The 21,550-nt window shown below is 44.6% G+C and overlaps 1 protein-coding gene across 1 annotated transcript in view; it reads left to right on the top strand.

Annotated features, from left to right (window-relative positions):
* LOC126238458 (uncharacterized) overlaps positions 1-21,550 on the top strand; it is a 62,027-nt gene that overhangs the window by 32,188 nt on the left and 8,289 nt on the right. The gene's annotated exons all lie outside the window — the stretch shown is intronic.

Genomic DNA, 21,550 nt, shown 5'->3' with positions numbered 1-21,550 from the left:
ACGAAACGCACCGCTCTTCTTTGGATCTTCTCTATTTCCTCCGTCAACCCGATCTGGTACGGATCCCACACTGATGAGCAATACTCAAGTATAGGTCGAACGAGTGTTTTGTAAGCCACCTCCTTTGTTGCTGGACTACATTTTCTAAGCACTCTCCCAATGAATCTCAACCTGGTACCCGCCCTACCAACAATTAATTTTATATGATCATTCCACTTCAAATCGTTCCGCACGCATACTCCCAGATATTTTACAGAAGTAACTGCTACCAGTGTTTGTTCCGCTATCATATAATCATACAATAAAGGATCCTTCTTTCTATGTATTCGCAATACATTACATTTGTCTATGTTAAGGGACAGTTGCCACTCCCTGCACCAAGTGCCTATCCGCTGCAGATCTTCCTGCATTTCGCTACAATTTTCTAATGCTGCAACTTCTCTGTATACTACAGCATCATCCGCGAAAAGCCGCATGGAACTTCCGACACTATCTACTAGGTCATTTATATATATTGTGAAAAGCAATGGTCCCATAACACTCCCCTGTGGCACGCCAGAGGTTACCTTAACGTCTGTAGACGTCTCTCCATTGATAACAACATGCTGTGTTCTGTTTGCTAAAAAATCTTCAATCCAGCCACACAGCTGGTCTGATATTCCGTAGGCTCTTACCTTGTTTATCAGGCGACAGTGCGGAACTGTATCGAACGCCTTCCGGAAGTCAAGGAAAATAGCATCTACCTGGGAGCCTGTATCTAATATTTTCTGGGTCTCATGAACAAATAACGCGAGTTGGGTCTCACACGATCGCTGTTTCCGGAATCCATGTTGATTCCTACATAGTAGATTCTGGGTTTCCAAAAACGACATGATACTCGAGCAAAAAACATGTTCTAAAATTCTACAACAGATCGACGTCAGAGATATAGGTCTATAGTTTTGCGCATCTGCTCGACGACCCTTCTTGAAGACTGGGACTACCTGTGCTCTTTTCCAATCATTTGGAACCCTCCGTTCCTCTAGAGACTTGCGGTACACGGCTGTTAGAAGGGGGGCAAGTTCTTTCGCGTACTCTGTGTAGAATCGAATTGGTATCCCGTCAGGTCCAGTGGACTTTCCTCTGTTGAGTGATTCCAGTTGCTTTTCTATTCCTTGGACACTTATTTCGATGTCAGCCATTTTTTCGTTTGTGCGAGGATTTAGAGAAGGAACTGCAGTGCGGTCTTCCTCTGTGAAACAGCTTTGGAAAAAGGTGTTTAGTATTTCAGCTTTACGCGTGTCATCCTCTGTTTCAATGCCATCATCATCCCGGAGTGTCTGGATATGCTGTTTCGAGCCACTTACTGATTTAACGTAAGACCAGAACTTCCTAGGATTTTCTGTCAAGTCTGTACATAGAATTTTACTTTCGAATTCACTGAACGCTTCTCGCTTAGCTTCTGTTTGTCTGAGAGGTTTTGGCTGCGTTTAAACTTGGAGTGAAGCTCTCTTTGCTTTCGCAGTAGTTTCCTAACTTTGTTGTTGTACCACGGTGGGTTTTTCCCGTCCCTCACAGTTTTACTCGGCACGTACCTGTCTAAAACGCATTTTACGATTGCCTTGAACTTTTTCCATAAACACTCAACATTGTCAGTGTCGGAACAGAAATTTTCGTTTTGATCTGTTAGGTGGTCTGAAATCTGCCTTCTATTACTCTTGCTAAACAGATAAACCTTCCTCCCTTTTTTTAAATTCCTATTAACTTCCATATTCAGGGATGCTACAACGGCCTTATGATCACTGATTCCCTGTTCTGCACTTACAGAGTCGAAAAGTTCGGGTCTGTTTGTTATCAGTAGGTCCAAGATGTTATCTCCACGAGTCGGTTCTCTGTTTAATTGCTCGAGGTAATTTTCGGATAGTGCACTCAGTATAATGTCACTCGATGCTCTGTCCCTACCACCCGTCCTAAACATCTGAGTGTCCCAGTCTATATCTGGTAAATTGAAATCTCCACCTAAGACTATAACATGCTGAGGAAATTTATGCGAAATGTATTCCAAATTTTCTCTCAGTTGTTCTGCCACTAACGCTGCTGAGTCGGGAGGTCGGTAAAAGGAGCCAATTATTAACCCAGCTCGGTTGTTGAGTGTAACCTCCACCCATAATAATTCACAGGAACTATCCACTTCTACTTCACTACAGGATAAACTACTACTAACAGCGACAAACACTCCACCACCGGTTGCATGCAATCTATCCTTCCTAAACACCGTCTGCGCTGCATGGTGTCGTGTTCGCAAAGATGGACCTCGCCACGGACGTCGGAAGTGAAGTTGCGCATCATGCAGCCTATTGCGCACAGTTTGGATCGTAACACGATGTCCTGCGACTGCACGAAAAGCATTATTCAGCATGGTGGCGTTGCTGCCAGGGTTCCTCCGTGCCATAACCCATAGGTAGCGTTCATCCACTGCAGTAGTAGCCCTTGGATGGCCTGAGCGGGGCATGCCATCGACAGTTCCTGTCTCTCTGTATCTCCTCCATGTCCGAACAACATCGATATGGTTTATTCTGAGATGCCTGGACACTTCCCTTGTTGAGAGCCCTTCCTGGCTCAAAGTAACAATGCGGACGAAATCGAACCGCAGTATTGACCGTCTAGGCATGGTTGAACTACAGACAACACGAGCCGTGTACCTCCTTCCTGGTGGAATGACTGGAACTGATCGGCTGTCGGACGCCCTCCGTCTAGTAAACGCTGCTTATGCATGGTTGTTTACATCTTTGAGCGGGTTTAGTGACATCTCTGAACACTTAAAGGGACTGTGCCTGTAATACAATATCTACAGTCAACGTCTGTCTTCAGGAGTTCTGGGAACTGGGGTGTTGCAAAACTTTTTTTGATGTGTGTAGTAAGAGACATGACTTCCTTCGCTTTTAGTTAAAAACAATAGTAACAAAAGGTAAAAGCTGAACACAATAAGAGTACATTTAAAAATATGATGCAGAACACTGATGTAACATGAAGCACTTCACTGGCATTGAAGCTTGAAGGACCCGCCCTAGAATAGGTAGTCTGTTGTGAAGGGGAAAAGGTTGGTCATTGAGGATGGCAGAGGGGTGGTCGTATAAGGATGGAGGACTAGTGCGTAGTACCAATGGGATAGGAGTGGCTCCTTCGATTCAAGAGCAGTTGGAGTAGAGGGAATATCGGTGAGGCTAAAATCTAGTGGGGAAAATGGAGGTAGGGAAATAAGGGTGAAAGGGAAAAAAGAGGGTAGGGAAATATGGGGAACACAGAGAGAGGAAACGAAACCTTTAGAGATGGAAAGCTTCGAATGTGTTTAAATTTGATAGGATGGATAACTGTAGGAACAGATTTCATGTTCTGGGAGGGGAAGACATTTGAAGTGTCTGTGGGAGAGTATGTGGAGGGTGCATTTGTGTAGGGTAGGTGGAAGGTACTGGTAGAGCGGTGGCAGCATACAACGATTGGAAAATAGGGAGCAAACTATGGGATTGTTGAAATTATTTGCAGATGGTATAGGTTGTTCAGAGGTGTTCAGTGTGAGTGGGGAGAAGCGAGAATTTAATGATTTGCTAAAGGATCCTTGTGGGGGCAGGTAATCGGATGTGGAAGGCGAGGCAAAGTGCACTGCGTTCAATGATATGGAGGGACTTAACTTGGGGGGGGGGGGGGTCTGATATCAGTACAACATTTGCATAGCAAAGGATGGGCCTGATCAAGGTTCTGTAGGTGTGAAGGACAGTCGAGCGATGCAATCCCCAAGTTCGACCAGTTAGTAGTTTTAGAAGTTCTGCGCTTTCTGTTAGAAAATTAGTAGGTGAAGTTTCAACATTAGTTCCAGACCGAGCGAGGTGGCGCAGTGGCTAGCACACTGGGCTCGCATTCTGGAGGACGACGGTTCAATCCCCGTCTGGCCATTCTGATTTAGGTTTTCCGTGATTTCTCTAAATCACCCCAGGCAGATGCCAGGATGGTTCCTTTGCAAGGGCACGACCGAATTCCTTCCCCATTCTTCCCTAACCCGTTGAGATTGATGATCTCTCTGTCTGGTCTCCTTCCCCAAAAACAACACAACAACATTAGGTCCAGGTCGATGCTTAGTCCAAGTAGGATGGTCATAAATCCGAAGTTAGAAGCCATGGAGACAGAATGTGTGGATGGTGCATCCTATAATTGGAATGGTTGGAACGCCACACCTCAAGAGTGTCAGCACTGTGCAGTCTATAACCTCCTAGCTCCAATAGAATTGGAGATACGGGCAAAAACATGTTTTCCAGCCTCTGTCGTATGGAATGTCTTACATAATAAGCATCTTGTATGGGAACAGTATTGGTCTGCCATATCAACCTGATTTGCAGGACAGCCTAAATTTCAGGGTCAAAAAATTGGTTTTCTGGCTCAAACATGTAGTGTGGCCTGCGTTACAAATGTGTTGTTTCAGAGTACTACGGGCCTGCTTTGTATGGTGGCCTTTACATCAGAGACAAATAAATAATTTTCAGGCCCCTGATGTGCAGCATGCCCTCTCTCACAAGCATGTTGTGGGAACAGTTCTGACCGACTTACGCCAACTGTATTGTGGGGGCTATCAAATGAAGGCAGTTTATCAGTTTGTAATTTGTGCTTTACTTGCAGCGTTTCGAAATAAACATACTCTTAGGCATTAGCAGCGTTGTAACATTGGCATGTCTGCACTTGTTCATATGTCGTATCAGAGAAATTATTGCTTTCCTGGTTACACACGGAGGTAAACTGATTGAGGTGAATTTGGAGAGATTGTTGTGATTTCTGTAATATAGGATAGAGGGTAAGGAAAGCGATGTCATGAGCCTACTGAAGGAGGTGGATTGATGTAGTTGGTTTGGCCATATCAGGAGTGTAGAGGAGATAAAGGAGAGGAGGATGGAGTTTTGGGCCACGCCTGCAATAGGATGGTGTTGTTGTTGATGATAAAGGATGGGTCATTTGAGAGGAAGGATGCAATAAGGCTGATAAGTTAATTTATAACTCTATATGTCTGGAGTTTGAAGAGGAGACCAGAATGTCATACACAGTTGTAGGCTTTTTCTAGGTCAGGGGAGATGAAGATAGTGCATTTAGGGGTGTTGAGCTGAGGGAATAGGAGATGGGTGAGGTGCAGGAGCTGCTCATCACAGGAGAAGGTGGGAGAAAGCCACACTGTTTATTGAGAAAGGGGCGGTGTAGGTTCAGGTGTTGGTTAATGCATCTGGAGAGGATGGATTCGAAGACCTCGTTAAACAGTAAGACAGATGGGACGGTAGGAGGAGGTATCAATCAGTATGGGGTTTGTGCAGCTTGAGGAAAAGTACGATTTTGGAGGTTTTCCAAAGTTAGGATAGTATCCTGTGGAGAGGATAGTGGTTTAAAGGGTTGCAAGGGTGACTGGAGAGGAGATACGGCATTCTTTAAGATGTTGATATGTAATGCAGTCGTTGCTAGGGAATGTTTTGTGTTTTCTGTAAAGTATTTGTTTTATGTTGTGAGCTGTTGGGTGTTCAATTCAGTTTGTGGTATGTTGCCCAAGTACTGGAAGCTGGGAGCCAGAGATAGGATTGTAGTATCTGTGTTGGTATTTGTGTACTCATGGATGGTGGGGAAGGGGGAGTAATCAAAGTGAGGGTCGTTGGGGATTGAGAAGATGTCAGAAAGAGAGTATGAAAAGTGGTTAGCTTTGCTCAAGTTGTCAGGTAAGGGACAATTGTTGTGGAGGAATGGGTAGTAGCCGGCCGGCGTGGCCGTGCGGTTCTAGGCGCTACAGTCTGGAACCGAGCGACCGCTACGGGCGCAAGTTCGAATCCTGCCTCGGGCATGGATGTGTGTGATGTCCTTAGGTTATTTAGGTTTAATTAATTCTAAGTTCTAGGCGACTGATGACCTCAGAAGTTAAGTCGCATAGTGCTCAGAGCCATTTTGAATGGGTAGTGAAGGATGGAATGACTGTCAGATAGTTAATGGAATGTTTTGCAGTACTTGGAAGAGTTAATGGGGAATGTGGCGTTGAATTTAGTGCACGTCATGCGCCAGTCCCGGTGATTTTCAGCGTTGAGTAAATTACTGAAGTGTCTCTGTATTTGCCACTGGAGTACGAGTGTATCCCAGTCAGAAGCTGCAGGCTTCTCAGAGAAGGAATAGGACTTGTGGGCAAGAGACTGGTATAAAAAGATATATGATCTTAGTAGGGATGTGGGCAGTCATAATGCCCGACAAGGAGTGCTGCAGGAAGTTCGTGGCATGGGGAACATAGTCATGTTGCTGGAAGATTAGGGGGTGGCTTCCAATTTGGGCATCTATGGATTCTCGGTAGGCATTTCAGTTTGTGCAGGAGTAGTGGTGGATAACTACAGGACAGAAATGGGATGGGTGCTTGGGCATAAGGTAGTGTGTACGAGGTAGTGATTAGGATAGGTAGGTGTCACTTCCAGTGGTATGGAGGACTTCTACACTGAGCCATTCAAGGAGGTTGGAGATGCTGGAATGACACGTGGGGTGGTGTTGCTTTCAGAACAGTTGTGCTGTTAAGATGGAGACAGTGTCATCTTGGAGGGGGTGGTAAATTGGCGCCACCGCTGAAGTTCTGCAGGGGATCTACTATCGATTTTGGAATCAGTGACAATAATATAGGTGGAAAAGGTACAATATATGTGGGTGAGAAAATCGTAGGGGATGGGATGTTTTTGCTTACTTTGGCTGCCAAAGTGAAAAGGGTTGCTAGCAGTGCTCAATAATGATTATAGGCGTGGATAGCAATATGTGAGTACTAAAAGAAACCCCTTGGCTTCATAATAGATACATAATTATTTTAGAATTGACTATATTCAACAAAGACAGCACTCCAAATACACTCCTGGAAATTGAAATAAGAACACCGTGAATTCATTGTCCCAGGAAGGGGAAACTTTATTGACACATTCCTGGGGTCAGATACATCACATGATCACACTGACAGAACCACAGGCACATAGACACAGGCAACAGAGCATGCACAATGTCGGCACTAGTACAGTGTATATCCACCTTTCGCAGCAATGCAGGCTGCTATTCTCCCATGGAGACGATCGTAGAGATGCTGGATGTAGTCCTGTGGAACGGCTTGCCATGCCATTTCCACCTGGCGCCTCAGTTGGACCAGCGTTCGTGCTGGACGTGCAGACCGCGTGAGACGACGCTTCATCCAGTCCCAAACATGCTCAATGGGGGACAGATCCGGAGATCTTGCTGGCCAGGGTAGTTGACTTACACCTTCTAGAGCACGTTGGGTGGCACGGGATACATGCGGACGTGCATTGTCCTGTTGGAACAGCAAGTTCCCTTGCCGGTCTAGGAATGGTAGAACGATGGGTTCGATGACGGTTTGGATGTACCGTGCACTATTCAGTGTCCCCTCGACGATCACCAGTGGTGTACGGCCAGTGTAGGAGATCGCTCCCCACACCATGATGCCGGGTGTTGGCCCTGTGTGCCTCGGTCGTATGCAGTCCTGATTGTGGCGCTCACCTGCACGGCGCCGAACACGCATACTACCATCATTGGCACCAAGGCAGAAGCGACTCTCATCGCTGAAGACGACACGTCTCCATTCGTCCCTCCATTCACGCCTGTCGCGACACCACTGGAGTCGGGCTGCACGATTCGTGAAATCTTCTCGGGTGATCAGCCGAGTAAAGGCGTCGTCTTCTCGACGACGCCTTTACTCGGCTGATCACCCGAGAAGATTTCACGAATGGAATACGCCGAGAAAGTCTCAAATCACATTTAACATACCTCTACGGGGAGGATATCCATCGGGCTGCACGATGTTGGGGCGTGAGCGGAAGACGGCCTAACGGTGTGCGGCACCGTAGCCCAGCTTCATGGAGACGGTTGCGAATGGTCCTCGCCGATACCCCAGGAGCAACAGTGTCCCTAATTTGCTGGGAAGTGGCGGTGCGGTCCCCTACGGCACTGCGTAGGATCCTACGGTCTTGGCGTGCATCCGTGCGTCGCTGCGGTCCGGTCCCAGGTCGACGGGCACGTGCACCTTCCGCCGACCACTGGCGACAACATCGATGTACTGTGGAGACCTCACGCCCCACGTGTTGAGCAATTCGGCGGTACGTCCACCCGGCCTCCCGCATGCCCACTATACGCCCTCGCTCAAAGTCCGTCAACTGCACATACGGTTCACGTCCACGCTGTCGCGGCATGCTACCAGTGTTAAAGACTGCGATGGAGCTCCGTATGCCACGGCAAACTGGCTGACACTGACGGCGGCGGTGCACAAATGCTGCGCAGCTAGAGCCATTCGACGGCCAACACCGCGGTTCCTGGTGTGTCCGCTGTGCCGTGCGTGTGATCATTGCTTGTACAGCCCTCTCGCAGTGTCCGGAGCAAGTATGGTGGGTCTGACACACCGGTGTCAATGTGTTCTTTTTTCCATTTCCAGGAGTGTATAATTATTGTTTGAGTTTTTACAATGTTTTGGAGAAACACTGCAATTTTACTGGTGGGTCTGCTTCTTGTGACATCTCGTGGTCAGTTTCACATTGCAGAGGGTTGTCCAGGTGCTTTTAGTCAGTTAGTGTTCAGTGAGTGGCCAAAGCTCATAGGAAGGCGATAAATTTGATGTTAATAGCGCGTCTCTCCTCGGTGAGCCTTCAAAACTGTAATAAGACGTCGATATACGGGCTCTACGAGGTATTGAACTTGTTTTGGAGAGATCTTGCAGTTCCACCTAGAATCGTTCTTGTGTAACTGATGCTGAATTCATCGAGCATACACAGGCATCGGCAACAAGAAATAAAAGCTCAATTGGAATCAGACTGGGTCACCTGCAGGTCCAAGCTAACCATGATCGTGAGTTCAATGGACTGTTCATGATGCAATCTTCGTGAAGCCAAAGAGCGGCGACATGTCGCATTATTCTGTCGAAACGTGACATATTACTAGCTACTCTAATGCAAGAAAGGGATGCAAATGGTCAGCAATAATGTCCATATAATGTGCGCCTGTATGTGGTTCCTTCAGCCAAATAGTGAGGCCTAACTGCGACCATGTGAACGTAGCTGACCCCATAATTGAGCCACCTTCTGCGTAGAGAACAGAAGTCGTAAAGTAATGCAGCACGTGATACATTCTTGTGTGCACAGCAACTGGATCCAAATGAAACTGAGATTAATTGCAAGTGCAGGATTTGCTTCTGTGGGGTCACAGTCTGCCATTCCCTCTCTCTGCCCAGATATAACTCGCCGTCACCCCCACTTTTAACAAAGTACAGATTTGTACGATTTCCGTAACAATAATGTCCACAGCTAGTATGATAGAAGGGGAAAAAATAGTGATCAGCCTTGCTGCCTCTATATTGCAGGGTCTTGGGTTCGATTCCCAGCTGGGGTAGAAATTTTTCATGCGAACATTTCATTTTATCATGTGATAATTAAATATAATAACACAGTAGAGCCCCGTTAAATCAAGCTTATTGGGGGATGAGGCTACCATGAATTACTAAAAACTCGGATAATACGGAAATATCACTAAATCAATGGGCAAATCATGAATAAATGTTTACTGAGCACAGTAATGATTAAAAAATAAATAAAAACAATGTAATATATACCTGGGTTATGTGTACATATATGGCTACACATTTACAAGTTGCAAAAATATAATATACATTTTAAAAATTGTCCGTAGCTTTTTGTTTTAAAAAAGAATCTCGCTTTTTAGCAGCAATGTCGCGCCATCTTCTAAGAAGCATGGTCTCAGTTGGAGTAGCTTCCGTTTGCTGCTCTATATAACGTAATGCCATACCTAGCGCTGCCAAACCCTCGGCGTGAGTGATCACTGGTACAATTTCTTCAGGCAATCCTCATCGTCACTGTCTTCAGCGGGTTTCGCTAACCGTTTCAACAATTGCAAAATCGGTCACTTCAAATTGTTCATCACTGTTCATCCATTCTGAAACATCACTCGCGTTCGCATTTTCACATTCAGTAAGCTTTTTCATCAGTTCTGCCAATGGTAGGTCAACTTCATCTATACCATAGGTGTCCGTTTCATTCCGTAAAATCCGGCTCCAAGACTTTTTTAGTGTCTCCGCCTTTATATCAGACCATAAAACGGCTCTCCAGTAAACTACATCTTTTATCGTAGCTTTTTAGAAATTCTTTGATGGTTCCTTCACCTTCTGTTGTTTGTAGAAGCGTGTGAAGCAAACGACGACAATTCCTTTTTTTTCAAGCATTGTAAAACGCCTTGGTCCATAGGCTGTATTAAACTCGTCAAGTTAGGGGGTAACAACAATACACGAATACCACACATAAAAATTGTTCCTTATCAGGGTGTGAAGCAGCGTTGTCAAGCGCTAAGATTGCTTTGGAAGGCAAGTACTTTTTCTTTACTTATGCCTTGGTCTCTGGAACAAAATCGTTGAAAATCCACTTCTTAAAAATATTTTTGTCCATCCAAGCAGATTTTTGGTGGACTTGTGTAACAGCCAGTGCAGAAGCAGTGATATTTTTTAAATCTCTAGGCTTAGCAGACTTCCCTATTACCAGCAATTTCAGTTTATGGTCTCTTCTTGCATTCGATGCAGCAAGAAGGGGTAACCTCTTTTTACATTTTTTATAGCCTGGAGCAGCCTTTTCTTCTTTTGAATCTAGAGTTTACACAAGCATTTTTTAAGTTAGCCCTGTTTCATCGTAGTTATACCATTGGTCAGCAGTAAGGATTTCTTCTTGTATAATTTTTATTTAATTTCTCACAAAATTATGTAACAGTTTGAGAATCCACAAAAAATTTTCACCGCAAATTTCAAGCTGCCGTATCACTTCTTCCACCTATCCAACCATATTGAACTTGCAGTGAAATCGCCTCACCTCCCATTAACTCATTTCTAAAAAGACAGAATACTCCCTGAAAGTAGATTTCCTTTTTGTCTTTGTTGAATAAACCAAACGAACAGTGATTCACTCGTTTTTTCATACTCAGATATCTTCACTCACAGAATACTCTAGGATACTTGTTTGATGAAAACTTCTTAATTTTGTCTCTGTTTCTGCACCAGTCTCCAACTGTCACTTCACCAACTCCACAGTCAGCAGCAATTTTTTAATGTCTTTCATTTCTTTAGCCTTTTCAGAGCCTCCATTTTCACATTCGACGGTACAAATTTTCTCTTACTCCTACCACTCGTAGTGATGAATGAATTAAAAAATTAAAAAATACTCAGTACATATGCACAGTACACTATACATACCATACAACACTTTCAAGTTAACGTGAACACGTGGGCTCACCGCAGTGCAGTTCTCACTACACAACCAATACAGTGCATACAACACGGTTGCTGAAGAGGCACAGTAATAGCGTTACAAATAAGGATGCTGTGGACTGTGCAACTGATTGTCAGGCGATCCCAGTTAGTGATGGAAAGACAAAGAAAGAGCAAGCGCGCTCCTCGAAACCTAACAGAACCTGTCCAACTGTAATCGTAATGCAGTAGCCGTCTGAGGCCAAAGTTATTTCTGTGCATTGTGAACGAATACCTAAGTGAGGCAGTTGTACCTGTATTGAACGTGGAAAACTGAAAGAAAGTTCAAAATGTAACACATTCGAAAGAGCGTAAAACGTACATGCAGACAAAGTATGAAAAACGATTTTTACTCCAGTTTTATGTAATGTATTAATTCTCTTAAGACTAGCTCGAATTACATGGAACCTGGAAATACCAGGGCTCAGATTACCAGGGCTCTGCTGCAATCGTAAAATGTGTAAAATGTTTTTATGTAATAATAATAAATTGCATAATTGCAATAAAATGAATGGATTGTTGGACTGCTATAGGTACAGACGAAAGGGTTGGTAAAGGACAACGGGACATGCAGACAATTCCAGTTAACATTGGTCTGGAAACCAATAATTTCTCTGATTCGACATATGATAAAGTGCAGTCATGCAAATGTTACACACTTATAATGTCTAATGGTGTGTTACCTCGAAACACCACAAGGGAAGCGTAGATTACAAACTGATAAACTTCCTTCATTTCATTTTATCATCATGGACGGCTAAGAACCGGCAAATAGCGTTCTGACATTAAGTGTGTTTGGTGTTGTTCACTATACCAAGTGTGTAGTTTTAGTGTTTTTCAGCCCTGTTGATAGTATCGATGAGCACCATGAATGCATTAGGATGGCTGTCAATACATTCGGAACACAGAACAGATTTTTGAACATGTGTGGGCGTCGTTGAGACGATGCAACGGAGCCGTCTTCATACGAACAGTGACCACATGGGACACTATTTGTTATTAGTTTGTCCTGGAGTGCACAGCTGCACTTTGTATCCTCAAGAACTGTTATAATTTGATCAGGTGCTCAGTGGCAGTATGTCGTATTGGAGAAAAAATAATTTTCAGGACCTGTATTTGATAGGATTAGTAGCCTTATCCCTGCAATTTGCCCACATATGCTTTTGACACACATATTGAGCACACCTTCTGCTCCCCTTCTATACGTTCACTGCTTCCTCCCTCAGTCTGTCCATCTCATCCTCCCACCTCTCTCTGTCAATCCTCCCCATTCTCTCTGTCTGCCCAGCTCATCTTCCTCCTCTATTTGTCCTTTTCTTCTACCTTCTCTCTGATACCTTCTCTCTCTGGTCATTTTTTCTCCCCCCCCCCCTCCCTCTGACCATACCCTCCTCCCTCTCTGTCTTTCGATCTCCATCTATCCTCTTGCTTTCTCACCTGCCCGCTAACCCCTTTAAACCTTCCACCTACCTCATGCATCTCCTCCTCTGTTCTCTGCATTCCTCCTCCCCTTACTCTATCCATCCCCTACTCTATGCATCTCAGCCAGTCAGCACGTGTAGCCTCCATAGTACAATTCAATAAAGTAGGCAAATACTATTTCCACAACTTGCCTGTTATGCAGGACAGGCTACATATCAGGGGCATGAAAATCATTTATTTCCCCTGACATGTAGGCTGCCCTGCAAATCAGGTTGATTTGGGAGGCTGATACCATTGCACACAACATGCTTGTCATGTAGGGCAGCCTGTATACCAGAGGCTGGAAAAAAGTTGTTGCTTGTATTTCCACTCCTATTGGAACTGGGAGGTTATAAACCACACAGTGCTGATACTTGTGAGACCCAATGTTACTGTGCCAAATTTGGTAGAAATCGATGCAGTGTTACAGGAGGAGAGCCTGGACATACACACATATACTGCTTTGTACACAGGGTGACTAGGAACAGTCTATAAATCTTGTGAAGGTGCTTCAGGTTAGGGAGTCGTGAGAAACAATTGTTAAGAAAAAAATTCCATACATTGCCCCATTTGCAAGTTAATTAGCTCAGAAGTTAGTCAATTAGGCTGTCACGTGCATAAATCCATATGGCCCACTAGAGGTGGTGTCACTAAATGTGTTTTTTGTTTCGTTTCCTAAAACTGAACAAGAGAAGAATACAAAAGTTGGACAGAGGATGGTAGTAAAGAACAAATCCAAGCCGAAGTTTGAGCTATCTCTGCAACCACAACAAACATTATGTTAATACCTTCACTGCCATTTTTTTAGTAAAAGACATTAATTTATGGCTATTTTAATTAATGTCATAGTCAGAAGTCAATACGAGCATTCAGTTTGTGGACACGAATTGTCTGGAAGGCGTGACAGCAGCCCTCTTTGCAAATTTGTTGGTTGGGTTGCCTCTCTACGGACGCAAACTAATTTGATGCGACAATGCAGAGCAAAGTGTTAATGATTAAACTCAAAGACAGTACAACCTATCTGTACAAGTTATAATTATAAGAATTCTGCAAACTATTGGCACACTTTTCTTTAAGAGGGGGACATTGATACATAGCAATAAAATGTGGGTAATTCCCACTGTTTCTCAGATAACCTATCATGGGGTGGGTATGGTCCAATGGTAGTGAAAGCGTTAAAAGTGAGAGCTAGAGTTTTCCATGCATATAATTTCTGTATGGAGTCAGAAACAGAAACAGTGAGACAATGTATTGGTCACCCCAGTGTTGCCAGTTACCAGGGTATGCAACAGTTGGACTGTGAGGCACAGGAAACAGACAGGCAGCACACCGGCGACAGTGGAAAGTATTCTTTATCCCTCTCTGCACAAAACACATAATGCACCAGACAGGGATGATAGAAGAGATAGAGAAGATCCAACGGAGAGCAGCGCGCTTCGTTACAGGATCATTTAGTAATCGCGAAAGCGTTACGGAGATGATAGATGAACTCCAGTGGAAGACTCTGCAGGAGAGACGCTCAGTAGCTCGGTACGGGCTTTTGTTAAAGTTTCGAGAACATACCTTCACCGAAGAGTCAAGCAGTATATTGCTCCCTCCTACGTACATCTCGCGAAGAGACCATGAGGATAAAATCAGAGAGATTAGAGCCCACACAGAAGCATACCGACAATCCTTCTTTCCACGAACAATACGAGACTGGAATAGAAGGGAGAACCGATAGAGGTACTCAAGGTACCCTCCGCCACACACCGTCAGGTGGCTTGCGGAGTATGGATGTAGATGTAGATGCAGCCGCCTTCTTAATTGCAACCTACTTTAGCACAATCAGCGAGAGATAATCTTTGACAGTTGCGGTAGACAATGGTCTTGGGGCGGTTATTCCTCAACCAAGCACGTAACACAATTTTGTATTCTCTATGGCAGGGCTTCCCAACCTTTTCAGCTGGTGGACCCCTTCTTCAGTCGAAAATCCATGGCGGACCCCTAGTCAGTCAAGAGCACAGTAACTTTAAATTTCAGAGCGAAACCCATGGGAACTGAAATCTTCTTAATGCAAGTTCCATGTTCCAAATTACCCCCCTCCCCCCCCTCCGAAGAATCAATAGTCTTTGGTTTAGAGATGAATGAAAACAACTTGAAGGTCAAAAATCGACTTACGAAACAGGTAGTGCACTGACAAAGCAAGTTTAACATTTAATGATGCCTGGGGTCGCATACGTGCCAGCGAGCGCTATGATTGGTCGACAAAGCTCGCTCCGCGCATGCGTAAAAGGTTTCAGTGCATCTACCGCGGTGAGCCGGTGCACAAACGACCCCCATATTGTTGCGAAACAGTCGATCAGAGAAGCCGCATTCTCTGGCACTAAACTGTGTATGCGTTCTCACTTAGGAACCGCAAAGGCTGCTTGGGAATACGACCTGAAGTAAAAGTACACATGTTTTTCACACGAAAAAAAAGTGATGAATTTGATTTTCACATTTTTATTCAATAATTTTACTCATTATTTTACACGATTTGGTGAAGGGTGGCCGCGGAACCCCTAGAAAGAGCCGGCGGACCCCTAAGGGATCCACGGACCACACGTTGGGAAGCTCTGCTCTTTGGCAATGCCTCAGTATTGTCGCAACTCTACAGTGTGTTTGACTATTCTATATACAAGTGCAAGGGCGAGTAGGGGGCAATGAAACAAAGAAATAATTCCAATAAACATAGGTCTGGAAACCAATGGTTGTCCCAATATGAAGTATGCGCAAGTGTTGCCATATCCACACAACCAAATTGTTAATGTATAAGTTTACAGTTATGGTGCAGGTTTGTTGCTGGTACATTGCTGTTGGTTAGCCGAGTACTTCACTTTCACTGCTGCAGGGCGAAGACTGATCTTGAAGCAACCAATCATAGCTCAAGTTTCGGGCAGTGTGGGCAATGTGCGATTAGTGCTGCTGCAGCTTAGTATGGCCTTATGTTCCAGGGACCAGCTACCACGTGAAAAGCAAACACAATATACACATGTAGCATTTGGAGCGGTTGACACAGTGCCACACACCTTTTCATGTGAATAAATAGCTCACATCAACTTGGTGTATGGGTATGCTGATAGTAATGCATAGTAGACCTGTGTGTGTATCCACAGAGAAGACAACCAGACAGCAGTGTGTTCGCTGTGTCTCATCAGCACCTTCGTGAGTCAACTTCTTTAAAATCCACCATGCAGCATTCAGGTAGGCCAAAAACAGTGCTGATACCACAAATGAAGATGTATGTTTTAAAAGTGAATGTAATGTCAGAAGCTAGTAGCAGAAGGAATGCTGCAGCGGTAGACATTTTTGCCTTCCACCATATGGATGATATTACACAGTGGACAGTTGTACCCGTATAACCATGCGATCCCTCGCTGCATCTGACTTTCCAGCTCAGGTTGACCTCTAGCACTGGATCCTTACATGCATAGGAATGATCCACAGTTCCTCATAGACAAGTTATTTGCAGACGAAACATGCTTGTCCCGAGATGGTACTATGAACATATAAACTGAGGACCCATATGCTTTCATTGAGAAACACCAGTGGAGACTTTCCATTGACGTTTGGGTAGATGTCATTGGTATCAGTTGATAGTGCCCCGTTAACTACCTGGTCAACTTACTGGTCATGTGTACCTTCATTGGCAGCAACACAAACTAATCGAGTATTTGAACTATGTTCCTTTTGGTGAAAGGATGCATGTGTGGTATATGCATGATGGTGCACTGACAAACTCTCATATGGCTGTTTTGAAATATGTAGCACAGATCCACGACAACAAGTGTATCAGTCATGGTTCGCCAATACTATGGCTTCCCAGGCTTCCTAAGGTGAACCTGCAGGATTTTTTTTTGTGTGGAGGTATTTAAAAGCTTTCGTGTGCTGAAGTCCTACTGATAGTGTTGAGCTCTGGGGATGCTTTATGGATGGTTGATAATGCGATCAGGATGCATCTGGGATTTTTAAAAATGTACTGGCATCCATGAGGAGACATTCTGAAACGTTCCTTCATAAGAATGGTGGCCATATTTGCTGTAATGTGTTTATTTTCAAGCGCATATCTGCAATTTGGATCCTTGGGGATTTTGTTATAAGGTTTCATAAATTCGGTGGTAATATGTAGTACTTGCATTGGAAAAGGTACGACGTGAAATTGGTAATGACAGGGAGATGGATATGATTGGAACTGACATAATCTTGGCCTTTGCCGATGATGTGGTGATTATGGGAGACTCACTTAATCAGATAGTGTCTGACACCACTAGGTTCATGAAAGAGGCAAGCAAAGTGGGATTAGTTGTCAAAGACGAGAAAACCAAATATATGATTCGCGTCGACAGGATTTCCCTACCACTATCAATATAGATGGACACAATTTTGAACGAGGAGAGAAATCTAAGTACCTTGGACCGATTCTGTCTAATAAAAGCGAGGTTGAGAAAGAGATTCAACAAAGAATAATTAATTCTAATCGTGCCTTCTTCAGTCTCAATAACTTATTCAAGTCATGCTTGGTCTCAAAACAGCAAGATCATACTGTACATGGCACTGGTAAAACCGGTTGTGTTATGTGGCTGCGAGACATGGGAGACTACACAAACACTTGAAGAGCACATTTGCGCATTTGAAAGCAAAGTGCTCAGAAAGATCTATGGGCCTACATTCAACAGAGAAAATAGAAGATGGGAAATGAGGCAAAAAGAGGACTTGTACCAACGTTTTGGGAGAGCCGACATTGGCAGAACCATCAGAGGACGACGACTGCAGTGGTTGGAACATGTCTTAAGAGCTGGAGAATCTGTCCCCAACCGAGTGTTCAATTCCCAGCTGATTGGAAGACGCCCAAGAGGTCGTCCAAGGACTAGGTGGAAAGATAGGGCGATGAGGACGTTGCAGAAGGTAGAACAAACAGTATCCCTGGGAGATGCAATGGACAGAAGAAAGTGGAACAACACCTGCCAGAAATACCTGCAACTGTGATCAGGACAATGCTCCTTCCTGTGTCACTGATTGTGTTATTGATCTCTGTATAGCGTGTTATTCTGGTTTGTAACCGAGCGAGGTGGCGCAGTGGCTAGACACTGGACTCGCATTCGGGAGGACGACGGTTCAATCCCGCGTCCGGCCATCCTGATTTAGGTTTTCCGTGATTTCCCTAAATCGCTCCAGGCAAATGCCGGGATGGTTCCTTTCAAAGGGCACGGCCGACTTCCTTCCCCGTCCTTCCCTAATCCGATGAGACCGATGACCTCGCTGTCTGGTCTCCTTCCCCAAAACCAACCAATCTGGTTTGTAATATTGGTTTTGCTATCTGTCATGGGCCTTTATGGCCTGTTATGTGCAATAAATGATGATGAATATGTAGTACTTGGGAACAATTGGATTCTGGACCTTGTTTCTTACAAGAGAAACTCCCGATCGCACCCCCCCCCCCTCCCCTAGATTTGGTGGTGGTAAGAGGGACCAGTGGACAGCCTGTCAAAAACTGGACACAGATCAAGCATGGAAACAGGAGCAGGCGAGCTGTGTTCAAACCTACCTTGAACCATTTTTTTTTCGTTGTCCACTGTTTTTTTTTTTTTCCTCGCTGTTCGCTGTATTCAAATTTGTCTCTGAGTTGTGGAGTAACGTCCGTTTGCAACAGAGAGGTGTAAGGAAGGGACCTATAACGACAATTGATCCTGCACAACTACTCTATTTGCAGCGGAAAGGAAGTGCATTTCGAAGGGAACCGCAAACGTTTGATGACAAGACGACAAGTCAACCGGATCTTCCATCGGAAAACACGTCTGTGTGCCATACACGGCATTAGTGACAGTACGTGTGTCATAACAGGAATCTCTTACCGACGCACCTAATTTGTGTACCTGGTAAGTGTATGCCTCCTTGCCCGGTTTAGGTGTTTGTATGAATGTGAATGTGATCACTCCCAAGGAAATGATGAAAACATCATAGTTTGCCACATAAGCTGCAACAAATGAACGCAACAGCTTCACTATCACACAGTTTCTCTGCGCTGTTTCTCTGTGCTCTGTCAAAACATACAAGGTGCTATCCAAAATTTTCGGGACTGGTACTGCCATCTATTGAAAACCTTACCTTTGGACTAATCTGCACGTACACACCAGTCGGAGCGCTTCTGCCACTGGTCAAACGTTTTCTGGAAGTCCTGTTCTTCGAAGGTGTTTATCAGTGCCAGCGATGTTTCTTGAATCCTCTCTAGAGTGTCGAACCGACGGCCTTTCAACTTGAGTTTCAGTTTTGGGAATAGCGCGAAGTCGTGCCAGATCTGGCGAGTACAGTGGGTGGGGTACAACCGCCATGTTGTTTTTCCCGAGATTCGCACAGAATTTGATACACACGCGCTGTTCTGTTCGCGGATCCATCGTAAAATCACCACACACCAAACACAGAGTGTTATGGAAATCACTGTGGACAAGCAACACGACTTCGCAACTGAACGCCACTCCTCACACTGACTCATCAGATATGCAGCTCTCGCCACCTAGCGGTGCAACGATCTACTACTCCTACTTTCCAGATGGCAGCACCAGTCCCAAAAATTTTGCATTCCACCTCGTATGTTTCTAACGTTTCTCAAGTTGCGTTCAGTTTTGGAAGTCATGAGTCTTGAGTTATTTGTTCGCACCAGTTTGTTTTTTCATTTCTGTGAGATGTCTATATGGTATTTCACATCACGTTTACTTACCTTGGTAACATATGCTTACCACATGACTCGTATTCTATAACCAATTTTGTATGACAGCTGCTAGGGCTATAGAGAACGAACATTTCAATCACTGGACGGACAATTCATAATTTTGTGAACAAAAAATAAATAAATAAAAATAAATGACACAAGGGACTTTTGAACAGAGCTCGTCTGCTTGCCTGTCCAGAAACGGAACCACTTACCCACGATGCCATGGCTCTTCTTGCTCTTTTTATTTTGCTTATTTTTTCACAGTTCAGTATAGCTTCTTCCTGTTTTTGGTTCAAATGGCTCTGAGCACTATGGGACTTAACATCTGAGGTCATCAGTCCCCTAGAACTTAGAACTACTTAAACCTAACTAACCTAAAGGACATCACACACTTCCATGCCTGAGGTAGGATTCGAAACTGCAACCGCAGTGGTCTCGCGGTTCCGGACTGCAGCGCCTAGAACCGCTTGGCCACAAAGGCCGGCTCTTCCTGTTTTCATGCTTGATCTGTGTTGACTTTTTGACAAGCTATCCACTGGTCCATATTACCACCAAATCTGAGGGGAGTGCGATGGGGAGTTTCCCTCGTCAGGGTTATCTGCCTGCCTTGTCTGCCATTGTCCTCTACACTCATCTTTACTTTGTACGGTCAAACATTCTGTATAGATGTTATTTTCGGCAGTAGCCGTTTGAGCTCAGCAATCGCAAGCTTGCAACAGTGTTTCCAGTACCAGAGGGCTCACCGAGCGAGGTGGCGCAGTGGTTAGCACACTGGACTCGCATTCGGGAGGACGACAGTTCAATCCCGCGTCCGGCCGTCCTGACTTAGGTTTTCCGTGATTTCCCTAAATCGCTTCAGGTAAATGCCGGGATGGTACCTTTGAAAGGGCACGGCCGACTTCCTCCCCCATAATTCCCTAATCCAATGAGACCGATGACCTCGCTGTTTGGTCTCTTCCCCAAACAACCCATCCCAAACAGAGGGCTCACCTCTCGCTGACTGTACGAGGTGCGGCTAGAAAAAAACCGGACTGATGCTGGAAAAAACATTTATTTACAATTATTTACAATTTCATGTTATCTGCTTCAATGTACTCTCCTCCTCGGTCTCTACACCGTTCCATACAAATTTTCCACTGTTCATAGCAATGCTGCAGATCATTTTCGGTAAGTCCATACATTACTTCCGTCGCTTTTTCTTTTACTGCTTCAACAGTCTCAAATCTAGTTCCTTTCAAAGCTGACTTGACTTTAGGGAAAAGAAAAAAGTCACAGGGGGCCAAATCAGGTGAGTAGGGCGGATGATCTAAGATGGGAATGTTGTGTTTTGCCAAAAACGTCTTCACTGACAACGCACTGTGAGCTGGGGCATTGTCTTGGTGAAGGATCCATGACTTTTTTCTCCACAAATCGTTCCGTTTTCTCCGTACTCGCTCACGTAGGGTAGCCAGGACGCTAATGTAGTAATGCTGATTCACTGTTTGTCCCTCTGGTACCCAATCAATGGCACAATCCCTTTGATGTCAAAAAAAAAAAAAACAATCATCATTGCCTTGAATTTCGATTTTGACATTCGTGCTTTTTTTTGTCGTGGAGAACCATGAGTTTTCCAATGCATCGATTGGCGTTTAGTTTCGGGATCGTAAGTAAAAAACCACGATTCATCGGAAGTAATAACATTTTGTAAGAAGGTGGGATCACTTTCAATGTTTTCCAAGATGTCAGAACAAATCATTCTTCGGCGTTCCTTCTGTTCAATTGTGAGACACTTTGGAACCATTTTTGAACACACTTTGTTCATGTTGAAACTTTCATGAAGAATCTGCCTAACACTTTCCTTGTCAACTCCTGTTAACTCAGACACTGCTCTGATTGTTAAACGGCGATCTTGTCGAACAAGTTTACCGATTTTTTCAATGTTTGCATCAGTTTTTGCTGACAATGGTCTGCCAGTGCGAGTGTCATCACTGGTGTCTTCGCGGCCATCTTTAAATCGTTTAAACCACTCAAGCTCTTGTGTTCGCGATAAACAATCATCG

The sequence above is a fragment of the Schistocerca nitens genome, chromosome 1, assembly GCF_023898315.1.
Source record: "Schistocerca nitens isolate TAMUIC-IGC-003100 chromosome 1, iqSchNite1.1, whole genome shotgun sequence".
Lineage (NCBI taxonomy): Eukaryota > Metazoa > Arthropoda > Insecta > Orthoptera > Acrididae > Schistocerca > Schistocerca nitens.
The sequence above is the reverse complement of the archived record's forward strand: the minus strand, read 5'-3'. Positions and strand labels throughout refer to the sequence as shown.